Here is a 13696-nt window from a genome sequence, read left to right on the forward strand (position 1 = left end):
CAGAGTAGTTCAGGACATGTATGAGAGAAGTATGACGGTGGTGAGATGTGCTGTAGGTCAGACAGAGGAGTTCAAGGTGGAGGTGGGACTACACCAAGGATCAGCTTTGAGTCCTTTTTTGTTTGCTATGCTGATGGACAGGCTGACAGACGAGGTAAGACAGGAATCTCCCTGGACAATGATGTTTGCGGATGACATTGTAATTTGCAGTGAGAGTAGAGAGCAGGTGGAGGAACAGCTAGAGAGGTGGAGGTTTGCTCTGGAAAGAAGAGGCATGAAGGTCAGTCATAGTAAGACAGAATACATGTGTCTGAACGACAGGGATCAAGGTAGAAGCGTTAGGTTACAGGGGGCTGAGGTGAAGAAGGTGCAGGAGTTTAAGTACTTGGGGTCAACAGTTCAGTGTGATGGGGAGTGTGGAAAAGAGGTGAAGAGGCGAGTGCAGGCAGCTTGGAGCGGTTGGAGGAAAGTGTCAGGAGTGTTGTGTGACAGAAGAGTGTCAGCAAGACTCAAAGGAAAGGTGTACAAGACAGTGGTGAGACCAGCTCTGCTCTATGGGTTAGAGACGGTAGCAGTGAGACAGAGACAAGAGGCTGAGATGGAGGTAGCGGAGATGAAGATGTTGAGGTTCTCCTTAGGAGTGACCAGGTTAGACAGGATAAGGAACGAGTACATCAGAGGGACGGCTCATGTTGCCTGTGTTAGTGACAAAGTTAGAGAAGCCAGACTGAGATGGTTTGGACATGTTCAGAGGAGGGATAGTGGATATATTGGTAGAAGGATGTTGGAGATGGAGCTGCCTGGCAGGAGGGCAAGAGGACGGCCAAAGAGGAGATATATGGATGTCTAAACAGAGGACATGAAGTTGGCTGGTGTTAGGGTAGAAGATGTCCATGATAGAGTGAGGTGGAGGACGATGATTCGCTGTGGCGACCCCTGATGGGAAAAGCCGAAAGAGAAAGAAAGATGGATTGTTTATTCATGATCTCATAAAGTGCAGCTAATTTCCTGCATTACCTGCTGTATTTACATCAAATACTGACACCAACTAAACAACAGGCAGACAAAGAATACATTTCAGTTAGACAACTCATGCAGTAAACATTTTTATTTTTACATTCTTTGAGTTTGGCATTCACAATATTTTGCTTGGCATTCCCATTCTTTTATTTCACATTCTTTTAGTTTGGCAAAAGGCTCCGTACAATTCCATGAAACAAAAATGTATATAAAACTTTAGGGTAAAAACTACCCCTAACGGAGCTCACAGGTGGAAGCCGGGGAGGAGGGTGGGGCGATGAACGCAGCGCTTTAAAGGAAGAGAATGAACAACTGCACACCTGGACTTAAATAGGACGCTGAACAGGTGAGATGATTAACTTAACCGCCCTAGGGGAGTAACCGCGTAAAACACTGCTAGAGTAATCTGCCTGAAAAACTCCCAAGGTCGCCCATTTCAGTCAGACAACTCATGGAGTAAAAATATTTATTTTCACATTCTTTAAGTTTGGCATTCACAATCGTTTAGCTTGACATTCACATTTTAGCTTGGCATTCACTTTCATTAGCTTGGCAATCCCATACTTTAGCTTAGCATTTCCATTCTTTAGCTTAGCATTTCCATTCTTTTAGTTTGGCATAAGGCTCCATACAATTCCATGAGATAAGATTTACATAAAACTTTAGGGTAATAACTACCCCCAACACCATCTTAAATATCAATCGGCAAAGGGGTGTCTGGATACTGCAAATAAAGAACAATTCGAGATTGATGAGGGATCGTAGGTTTTGATAGTATTTGAACTGGCTGAACCTCATGTATTTAGAGGCAGAGTACAACAAGTCTCTAAATGGAGAGGCTCTTAGTCGAGTGTCATCTGCTTGATAGCAGGGCAGACCGAGGATTGGCTTGCCGACACAAATTTTAACTCTTGAAACTGATGCAAGAGAGCGTCAGTGATCATTTCTACAGCCAGAATAAAATTTGCTCGTAGTGTAAAGTTATTTAAACACTAAACCAAGTAAAACCGACGACGCATTAACTATTTATCATCGCACTTCTTGAAGCAACCCTTATAATAATCTCCACGGCTGAATTCTCTCAGAACCACATGCTCCGTTCAAGGACCATTAGAGGTGTGGATTTGGGTTTAATGTCCTCAATTTTCGGCAGTCGGACGTTAATAAACCAGTCTTCATAAATTTTCCCCAAAAACCAACGGAGGTGCAGACTCAGAAAACAAGTGGAGGGAGACCGAACACCAGAAACAGACATCATCATAACAAAACCACTCTAAGCATTGAGAAGGAGATACCAGAAACGCAAGAAAGAAACATCCAGAACAACAGGAACAAGGAGTTCCAGGACTGAACTACCCAGATAAAGGATAACCGTGGGGAATAATGCACATTGCACAATTCAGGTGGCCCAACAGCGACAAAATCTTATTCGTACAACCAAAATTTGAATAAATGATACGCTGCACAAATGCGAGGATGATATAGTGGGCAGAGAGGCATATATCAATGAACCAGAGATCCACGGCAGAAAATAAATCCAGATGGGCGGAGGACCATACGAGGACCACTTACTTAGATAAAACGGAAACCTAGATTAGAAAACGAGTCGCGACCATGGAGTCGCAAAAGGCCGGTGATAAAGGAGGAAAATCAACCACAGAGAAATTATCAATAATATGCAAAACGAAGAGGAGCCCATAGGATTACACACAGTCCAGCACAGGGCTACAGATAAATGTAGTCAAAAACATGAGGACTGTTACGACAGCCGAAAAGTAAACTGATAAATAACACTCTGAGCGTCACCTAAGATGCCACTGGGAGGGATGGAGAGGCAGAACAGTGAGAACATCTGCGATATCCGCCTCCCCCAGCAATGCATTGCGTCCGGTGGAATTCATCATGGAGATGGCATGGTCAGCCGAAGTGCAAAAAACACAACCGGAAGGATCACAAGGAATTCGGCTGCTGATGCCCAAAATGAATGAACTGTGAGGTGCCGACAGTTCACACATAATCGTGTCAAACATGAACATGAACGACATGAGGATCGCTGTTCCTGGACCAAGCGAAAAAAAAAAGGGAAAGGAGCCACAGATACTGCATAAAGAGACCACTCACAAGTAAAATGTCTACAGATGAGACAGGTCCATAGACAGACCAATCCAAAATGCAGGCTAAACTAACGAATGAACACAGAGATCCACCACAACAAAGCCAGCACCAAATGTTGGCCAAAAGTCATGTCCGGCTCCTAAAAAACACACAGCAACAGAGAATATGCCAAAAACCACAACAATTCAGCCAGCATGAGAAACCCGTCCAGGCGAGGACCGCCAGCCTTCATAACCATGAAAAAGACCCCACAACCCCGAAACGACACCAGGATGACGCAGAGACACACAGCAGAATCTGAACCAGCAGCAAATCATTACTGTTAAGAAAAAGAACTGCAAATCCCAGGGTTCTTAGGGGCGTGAGGTCACCGGCAACCCGGCAAAAACACAGGACCAGGAAGAGGTGAAAGCGAGGAAAAGTCTCAACACAGAAACGTAGAGGGAAAACCAGCATGCCGCTCGCCATACTGACGATCACAGCGTCCAGGGGGGGCCCGACATCTCCCAGACGAGCTCCACCGACAACACGCACACCGCAGGACGCCCCCCCCAGACGCATGCCTGAGACGCGAGGCGCGGTTGCGCCAAAAGATGGGGGAGCCGCAACGCTTCCGAAATCACAGAAAAAGAAGGGGAGACGGACACCCCCACATCTGAAAAAGGGGAACAATCAAATCCGAAGAACGGAGGGAAGACCATGACGCCGAGAAAATGAAAAGGAGAAAATGTCTACAATAGTTCATAAATAATGATATTATTGGCATTAGCTGAGTAATCTAAAGGCTCGTGATGATCCAGGTGTTGGGCAATCTAGCGCTCCGCGTGCGCGTTCCACGTCGCAGCCTGAGCCCACTTCCCCTCCCCTTTCATTCTCATACGCAGCTGCATGTGACAGGAGACAGGAGCAGCTGCAGGGACGGCAGTTCACAGTTTCAGGCTGTTCCAAACTCTGATATGTAACAGATAATAGGAAATCAATGGTGGCGCAGATGTTTTTCGAAGCACTGAGCCGCTGTCACCACCATTAAATTTGCGTCCTGGGCAATTGCCTGTATTACCTTTGCCTAAAGTCGCTACTACTGCGCGCCCTCCCTGGCATCACCCCACTGTTTGAGAAGCACTGCCTTAAGTCAAGGCCTTGTAACACTGCAGCTATGTACAATCTGCGCATTTTCCAGGTATGTAATTTCGGTATTTGGCGATATAAGTAATTCATAAGTGTATCTTGCGTTTGTCATTCGTCGATGTGTGCAATTGGCGTGATTTTTGCAAGAATGCAAATTTATGGCTTTCCACGTACAGTGTGCCTTTTTTTTAGGTATGTCCATCCAATGTGGGCCTATATATGACAGACAGACAGGCAGGCAGGCAGGCACTCCTCAGCCTCTCTGGGAAAGTCTATGCCAGAGTACTGGAGATGACAGTCCATTCGATAGTCAAACCTCAGTATCAGGAACAACAGTGCCGTTGTTGTCCTGGTCGTGGAACAGTGGACCAGCTCTACACTCTCTTTCGGGTGTTGGAGATGGGAGTTCACTCATCCAATACATACAGTATGTGTTTCGTGGATTTGAAGAAGGCATTCGACAGCGTCCCCTGTGATATCTTTTGGAGGGTGTACTGGGAGTATGGGGTCCGGGGAGCCTCACTGAGAGCTGTCTGGTCTCTGTACGACTGGAGCAGGAGCTTGGTTCCCACGGTGGAGAGACTACATCTCTCGGCTGGCCAGGGAACATCTCGTGGTTCCCCCAGAGGAGCTGGAGGAAGTTGCTGGGAAAAGGAAGGTCTGGGTATCTTTGCCTAGACTGCTGCCCCCGTGACCCGGTCCCGTATGAGCGGAAGAAGATGAATGGATGGATAAAGTTCTCCTTTTTTTGAATATATAAAATATCTAAAGATATAATTTTTACAAAAACAGATCACACAAACTGCCTCCCTGACATGCCTTTCACAGCCTAAGCCCCAGCTGCTTTGTTCTTTCAAGCTGTTGGACAGATGCGTCAAATTCTGAAGATAGAAAAAAATAAATAAACAGTGCAGGCTTTTGTCTGCCGTGCATTTTCCAATTATTGTGCTCTCAGAAACATATTGCTTAGACCGCAAGGAGACAGCAGTCTGTCTAAATCATTTCTAGCTTCCTCTCCTTTTTCCCCCTCCAGCCTCACTGCAGCCGCCCGGGTCACTTGACTTTCAGTCGTTCCTAAAACAGCCCAAGGTGACTGGGAGAGCAGCAAAGAGCGCAATTGGAGCTGACACAGATGTAAAGATATTTATAAGTGGGTAAGTCACTGCGCTCACTCATTTCAAAGCTCAGCCTGCTCAGCTGTGATGACATCTGGCAGAGTGTAAAAACTGACAACACTAAGACACTGTTTGCTATTTGGTACATAAAGAAATGACGATGAAGGCAAAGCTGGAAGTTTCTGCTTGATATACAGAACATGCATTACTTGAAACCCATCAGCTTTCAATGTAAATTAATGACACATCCTTCTAAGAAAACAAACAAATACATGGTCCCTAAACTGGGTGCAGGTCTCTGGGGCCACATCATTTCAGTCAGTACTACAAATGTTTGTTTTAGTCTATTTTAACATATATGTGTCCTTTTCTAACTTAAAACCTAACTAAAGCTTTTTGTGCTTTATGTGATTGCTACTAAGCCTGGGATCAATCTGCTACTGTACCATCATGTTTCAGCTGAATTGGCTTCATGTTTGACCATAATAGAGAAAAGATGTGGATCTGAACTCAAATCATTATTTCTGCCTTGATTGCTCTCTAAGTTTATATTTTTTCGGTTTGTCCTGTGCTCAGTTATTTGCTTTCATGTTGAGGAGTGTCCGTGTCTGCTTCCCCATAGTCTTGTTCACACAGAGAGTACAGAATCTGTGAAAGTTCAATGAAATCTGAAGACTATCAAGTCTTTCTGGAGACAAATGTTCTCTTAGTGTCAGAGTTTGGTCTCAGTTGCAGGACATGTGCCTCTCGGCAGGATAATGATCCACGACATAAACAGATAAAGACACCCAAAAAAAGCTTAAAGCAAAACATGGACTAAAGTGAACTTCCTTCAAAAGTTTGAGCAACAAAACATAAAGCCCATCATTTTAATCCCGGTCTCCTTCATTAGTTTGTTCTGTAACAGAATTCGGTTGCACCTAAAATGCATATCTGCTGTCAAATATAACATTTTCACTATGATGTAGAGAAGACTACAAACCCTGAAGGTTCAGTAAAAATCTAAATGTTCATTAAAGCACATGTTACACAACATTTCATGGTGAGGTAGATTTTATTTAACATACAGATTTCACAAAACCAGACTTTTCTTATGTTCTAATATGCAAATATGAAGACTAAGCCCAAATAAAGCAGGACAGTGATGAAGTAAGAGCAATGTGCCAAATGACAGGACAGCAGTGCTGAGAATGATCTGTTTTTTGTAGATATAATCTACATCACTATGATCACTCATCTGCACTTTTGTTTTCTCCTTGGCTTTCATCTCTAATGGTTTTAGTGAAAGAATGAAAAATTACTTACTGCTACTCATTTTCAGGTGAACAACATTTGGAAAATTAAAAAGGCAACTTCCATATCTTTCCTAAATAAACAATAAATAACTCATATTTTTAATTACAGGTTTGCTTCATTGGTAAACTGCATAATGGTAAATGCTGTATACTTATAGAATGCCTTTCTACCTTTCTTTAAGGCCTAAAGTACAGCTGTCTGCTGTACAGCCACAGTCCCATTCACCCATTCACACACTAATGCCAAACAGTGGCGCTAACCTATAACCACCAGGAGCAATGTGGGGTCAGTGTCTTGCCCAAGGACACTTCGACACATGGTCAGGCAAGACAGGAACTGAACGTTCAATTTTCCAATCAGAGGTCGACCACTCAACCTCTGCACCACAGGCACTCCAATCCCTAAACACGTCCAGTTTTTTAATCTTTAAATACATTTATATCACTGTAACTCAGACATTCATATGGACTCACTAACCCCACTGCTGTTGTAAAGCTTCCAGCACTTCAAGAAGGAAAGAGCTTTTTGTTCTGGCATTCAGTCCAGGCACTACCAGGGTTGCTAGGGGAGATGGTTCAGTTTTTTGTTTTTTTTTTCTAAATATATGGAATCTTTAGTGATGTTTGGCGCATAACTTGTGTGACTTGTATCTGTTGCAGAAACTTTATTTTACATGTTCACTGGAGATTTTTCTGTTCTCTACACATCTCTGTTTGCTGTAAATGAAAAGTGTGAAACACAAGTTAAGCTGGTTGGTAAAATAACATCACAGAGATTCTTATAAAAGAAGCTTCACTTAGTATTTTTAAGCTGATCATTGATCAAAGGCTCCGTTTAAAGCCACTTATGCAGCTGCTGTGCACGCCGCTGCTGGTCACCATGGGCTGCATAGAGTTTATGAATGAAATTCTCTCTGCTAGAAAATCTGTACGTGAGCTCATTGATTTCATGGCTCCCGTTTTGGACGGCTGAAACATGTTTGTTTATTTGACTTATTTAAAAAAAGACCTTGTAGATAAAGTTTTGAGTTTAAGGTTTTCATTTAGTGAAACACACCGAGTCAGACATATAGGTGGAGGAAAAACACACCCAGTGGTCTCGTCTTTGCCTTTGAAGAATTTCTAACTAAATAAATAAAAGATGGGTTCATTTTGATTGACAACTGACTATTACTATAAATCCCACAATGCACAGCAGTGAGAAATCTTATGGCCAAGACATTTTCAAACCTTTTTTATATCTAGGAAATATTCTTTCTACATCTACACTCACTGGTCACTTTATTAGGCACACCTGTTCACCTGCTTGTTAACGCAAAACCACCAGTCACATGGCAGTAACTCAATGAATATATTGATATGGTTAAGATCATTTGGTGCAGCTCAAACTAAGCATACGAATGGGAAAGAAAGGTGATTAAAGTGACTTTAAAAGTAGCACGGTTGGTGCCAAGAAACTGAGGCTACAATTCACACGCACTCACCAAAACAGGACAATAGAAGACTGGAAAAACGTTGTCTGGTCGGATGAGTCTCTCTTTTTGTGCCACATTCAGATGGTAGTCAGAATTTTGCATCAACAACATGAAAACACGATTCAACCCTTTCCTGTAGCAATGGTTCAGGCTGGAGGTGTTAGTATCATAGTGTGGGGGTTATTTTCTTGGTACACTTTGGGCCCCTTAGTAGTAATTTAGCATGGTTCCTACAACACAGTCTACTTGAGTATTGTTGCTGACCATGTCCATCCCTTTCCGACCACAGTGTACCGTCTTCTGATAGCTACTTCCAGCAGAATAATGTTCCATGTCATAAAGCTGGAATCATCTCAGACTGGTTTCTTCAACATGACAATGAGTTCACTGGACTCCAAATGGTCTCCACAGTCACCAGGGGCCTCATTTATAAACGTTGCGTACGCACAAAAGAAGGCGTACGCAACTCACTACGCAATAGTTGAGATTTATAAAAAGCAAACTTGACGGGAAAATGTGCGGTCCTTCACGAAAGCTCTGACCCAGGCGTACGCACAAAAACGGGTGAAATGAGAAACGGCGACGCCGTCGGCAGATGGAAGAAACACGTGAAAGTGAAAATGACAATACTGCCTCTCAGAAATAACATGAAGACTTCACAAAGAAAGTCTTACAATTAACAGCTACACGAACACCCGTTTGATCGATTAGCAGTGAAACAAATAAAATAAAAATCAGACGAAAATTACAACAGAAATTCAAATGAACACATATTTGCAAAAAGAAAAATGAAATATATTCTGCAATATTGGCATGTTGTGCAATTCATCCTCATAAATAATATAGTTAACAGAACGAAATAATGTACAAAACTGATATTCTCGTCGATGTGTCCGTCTGGCGGAGCGGATATAGGTGCGGGCGTCCGGACGGACGGACAAACATATTAATTGTCCACTGGGGAAAGTTGTTTTCAGAGCAAAACATTTCTTCATAAGCTGTGGAATTATGGTATTCATGCATATGCCTTTAGTTTGTTTTATTTTTGATAAAGCAATGTATGGCGTATGTCTCACCATTCATAAAGCAACAAGAAATAACTTTTGCGCTGATCAGTTTCCCATTTCCACGTGGATTATTACCGACATCTGTAGCTTGTCAGATGTAATTAAACGGATGGAAATAAAATGCCCCATCACAATGCGTAATGACGCACAATGGCTGATCTTGCGCTCTTAGAAGATGTGGCAAATGGAAGAATTCGGAGTGAACGTATCTTTAGACAGCAAGGAGACTTGCTGGCAAACGAGGACGAGTGGCTTATGAGCCGGTTCCGACTTCCTCGAGCCGTCCTTTTGGACCTCTGCTGGCTTTTGGGCAGAGGAGCACTCGGAGGAACTACGCGTGTCACCCGGTGCATCTGGCGCTCCGGTGCCCCGGTGCCCCGGGCCCAAAAGCTGCGCTGCATTTAGAATTGGTTGTGATTTATTAAGGGAAAGATGCGTAGGATGTGCGTGCTCACGGTTTTATAAATCCGAATATTTCTGTGCGTACGCACGTCCTATGTTTCATCCGTACGCCACTTCTGACGCAAATCCTACGCAAAGTTTTATAAATGAGGCCCCAGATCTCAACCCAATAGAGAACCTTTGGGATGTGGTGGAACGGGAAATTGGCATCATGGATGTGCAGCAAACAAACTTGCAGCAACTGTGTGATGCTGTCATGTCAATGTGGACCAAACTCTCTGAGGAATGTTTCCAGAACCTTGTTGAATCTATGCCACGTAAGGGTTAATGGCAGACGAAGTGTGCATTATCACTTTTTAACACACCTGAACCGTCCGACGCGAAGTGCCTTAAAAAGTGATAATGCACACTTTGTCGGCCATTAACCCACTTATACCATGGTCACTTACAAAAGAAATAAATATTAATCAGTTTTTAGTCCTTAAATATTGTTTTTTTTTCCTGCTTTGGATCGCCTTTATCACAAAAAGCGGACTATTTGTTACGTGGTGCAGCGCCTTGTCATGGTAACGTGACAAGGCGCTGCACCACCGCTGCAGTCAAGATTCCGCGACATAAAGCGATTATATATATATATATATATATATATATATACTAATCGTCCTGATAGGTTGAAGAAAGCATCAGTTCATAGAGAAAACTCTCCTCTTACTGCTTGTTTTTGTCCAGAAGACGAAGCTAAATTCAAATTCAAATCAATTTTATTTCTATAGCACCTTTCATGTAAAGAAACAGCTCAATGTGCTGTACATAAAAACAAACAAGGATGCAAAAACACCAATGCAAAAAGTCCATAAATAAGCCCCTCATAATAAAATACACAAAAACAAGCACAAGTAAAAGCTAAAGGTTGTTTTAAAGAAGCCAGTGCAGTGATGCAGAAGATTTAAGATAGGTGACCGGAACTTCTTTTTGGGGCGTGCGGTTATCACTTTTAAATGCATACCTAGCAGCCAATCAGAATCGAGTATTCACCCGGACAACGGTATAACAAGGATTAAGGCAGTTTTGAAGGTAAAAGGGGGTCGAACCCCGTAAAAGCAAGTTTGGAAAACCATTTAGAAAAACCAGCTTGTGTGGGTAGACACCATTCGTCAGGTAAAAGGAGGAGCGAAGATATTCTTTCAGCTGAGGAACTTTCTTGATGAGAGGCAGGAGCTTAGAGTTGACCTCCTTCTGGATCTCCTTCCGTTGCTCTGTCAGCTGGTATTTCTTTTTTTCTGTATGAAAGATCTCTCCCTCTTGTTGACGGGGTCCCCTCAGCTTCTTCTTCTTGAAGTAGGCATCATTGAGGGTTTTGGGGATCTTCATGCCAGTGATGTCAACTTTGGTGTTGATTGCACTAACAAACTTCTAGTGTGCCCTGCGCAGGGGGACTCTGGTCAAGGCAGCCCAGTGACATGCAGAAGACCACTAGAAAGCTGCTTCAGGAACACCACACGCTTTCTCCGGTGAGTAGAATAAGCACGGTTCAGGGTGTGATGGAGGCGCGCAACTTCCTCTTGTGCTGGCAGACGGGCTTCTTCCCGTGGCTCTTCAGCTTGCGGGGCACGTCCTCTGTGGGATAGTAGCGAGGCATTTTACGTAGTTTGACCACACGGGTGCCTCCATTCTTGTCTCCACCAACAGTCTTCCACACAGTGGCTCGAGGTCTTTCCTTGATCTTGATCTTCTTCTTGATCTTCACCTTGGTCTCAGTGGTCTTGGTCTTCCTCTTGTACATGGCCTTGCTGGTGAACATAGCAGACCAGGAGTAGCGTCTGATACCCCGGGCCAGAACCGGGTTCCGGCTATCGTGCTTCTTCTGCTATGAAAAAAAGTGCAATTTCACACAACTGTGCAATTTTTTAATATATTCTCCACTGTGCAATACTCAATAGGAACCATAGCATATCATATTGGTAGTTACTTATTCGTGTCTTTTCTCACTGTAAATGGCTGGCCCGGGACCAGAGAACCTAATTTCGTTTTTATCACTGTGATAAAATGACAATAAAAGATTCCTGATTGTGCCTAATGACCTAGTGACCGTTGAGTGTATTATAACATACATGTATATTGTGAATATTTAATACAGAATTACAGCAAAGACATGTTAGTTTTACATTTAATTTTAAGGTTTGAGAGAAAAGCATGAACTGAAGATCAATATTAATAACACAATTACAGGAAAAAGAGATATCTATTGCCTGATATTGTAATTTAAATCCTATTTTTTTTTCCAGAAAAAAACATTTAAATTGTTAAGGGCAAAGTGTAAACCTAACGACTTAAAATAAAGAGGTCTTTAAAAAAACTATTCAACATTTTCAGTGTAAAAGTGAATGACAGTGGTGTCAGCAAATCGAATGGTGGTACGATATAATAAGTGATCTGCTTGACTCTTTTTTGCTGTTGTTATATCAACACCGTTCATATTTCAAATATCTGCATATCCAGTTCCCATGACATAACAAAAAGGCTGCAAATTGGAACTTTGAAGAATCAGCTTGTTTGCTGCATTTGTCACCTTGTCCATCCATATGGTATTCTGTGTAATTACTTCAAACACAAGAACATACTCTCCATAATGATCATATTCTAACAAGTCGCATGGCATGTCTCCTGCTACAGACCAATGTTAAAACTTCAAACCTTAAACCGTTGCTGCTCACAGACATGAGGGGCCTCTGCCAGTTTTGGAACAAGCTCCCTCCTGACTTACAGCTGCTGTGCACCGTCCTGCGGCCTTTTTGTTGGCCCGCAAAGTTTACCCAATTATTTTACCACAGTTGAATACCCAAAGGTTCACTATCACTCTGCCACTACGCAACTGAAGTGATTTAAGGCCTGTCACATTGACAAAAAGTTTCTTCCAGATCATTGTAAAAGCTGTCCACTCAGCAAATCTCAACACTTTATTAATCTGTCCTGAGAGGCAAAGCAGGATGCTGGACTGGTGCTTTAAAATATCAAAAATTCCCATTCTGCATTCCTGATTTCACCTCAGGAGTTTCTGACCATAATGTGCGCTCTGTGCGGCAAAGACAAGTAAACCGAAAAGTCCAGCAAACTCGATGTGGGAGAGTGTGAAATGTGGAAAAAGCCTCTCTGTCCTTAGATGTTTTGTTTTTTACAGTAAACTTTTCAAAGCGGCAATCCAACTAAAGAATGTACTTTAGTTGCACAGAAAATTAGAAAATGCTTTTCACACCTCTTACCCCCCAGAAAAGTCTCTGCTTTTGAGAAGACTATGTTCAGTTAAAACAAAACGTTTTCATCATCTTTAGGACATTTTTTAAGCTCCAAGTATCTAAACTTTTTTTTTTTTATCAAACTTTGGGAGAAAAACGCATTTCACAAATCAAATTTAAGGCCGCTGATGCATGTCAAATTCAATGGTCAACGATTGTCCAAAATGTGTTCATAAACTAGACGCTCTCCCAAAATATTACGGCCTCATCGTTACATGGAAGGATTGTCTTTACATCTAGTTTTAAATGCATGGAAGACGCAGATGATGGTGAGAGATCAGGTTTATGGATTTACTTTGCAAAAGCATCGGTGAACACGTCTCCATAATGGGTTCATGAGATCATTCAGTCTTTTTCTTTTCTTTAGCTACCTTCTATTCTGCTGGACCTGCGTCTGAATAACGGCTGCTTTCAGCAGCACTTCTGTCTCTGTAACCAGTTTGATGCCGTGCTCTCCCTCATTAGTCCAAGCAGGAAATAATAAAAACAATGTCTGGATGCAAATAACAACAATATCAGAGTTCAGGAGGAGAACGATCAGATTTCATGTTTTTCTGTTGGATGGCGCTTATTTTGTGTATACCTTGTGCTATCCTAGGCACGTTAACATTGGGAGTTGGGTCATCTATCTCAGTGTTTTTCAACATTTTTTGAGCCACGGCACACTTTAACCTTGACAAAAATCCCGCGGCACACCAGCATCCAAAAAAATAGATAAAAAAAAAAAAAAAAGCTCAGTCTGTATTGATCTACAGCCGTTCCGCAACCTCACATGCATTTTTGTGA

The 13696-nt window shown here is 42.5% G+C and overlaps 1 protein-coding gene and 1 pseudogene across 1 annotated transcript in view; both read right to left on the bottom strand.

The window, feature by feature from the left end:
• The window catches only part of rxfp1 (relaxin family peptide receptor 1), a 159205-nt gene that overhangs the window by 118192 nt on the left and 27317 nt on the right, over positions 1-13696 (bottom strand). The window lies entirely within an intron of this gene.
• Positions 10620-11420, bottom strand: LOC110014745 (large ribosomal subunit protein eL6 pseudogene; annotated as a pseudogene).

The sequence above is a fragment of the Oryzias latipes genome, chromosome 10 (assembly GCF_053564925.1).
Source record: "Oryzias latipes strain Hd-rR chromosome 10, Olatipes_Hd-rR_3.1".
Classification (NCBI taxonomy): Eukaryota; Metazoa; Chordata; class Actinopteri; order Beloniformes; family Adrianichthyidae; genus Oryzias; species Oryzias latipes.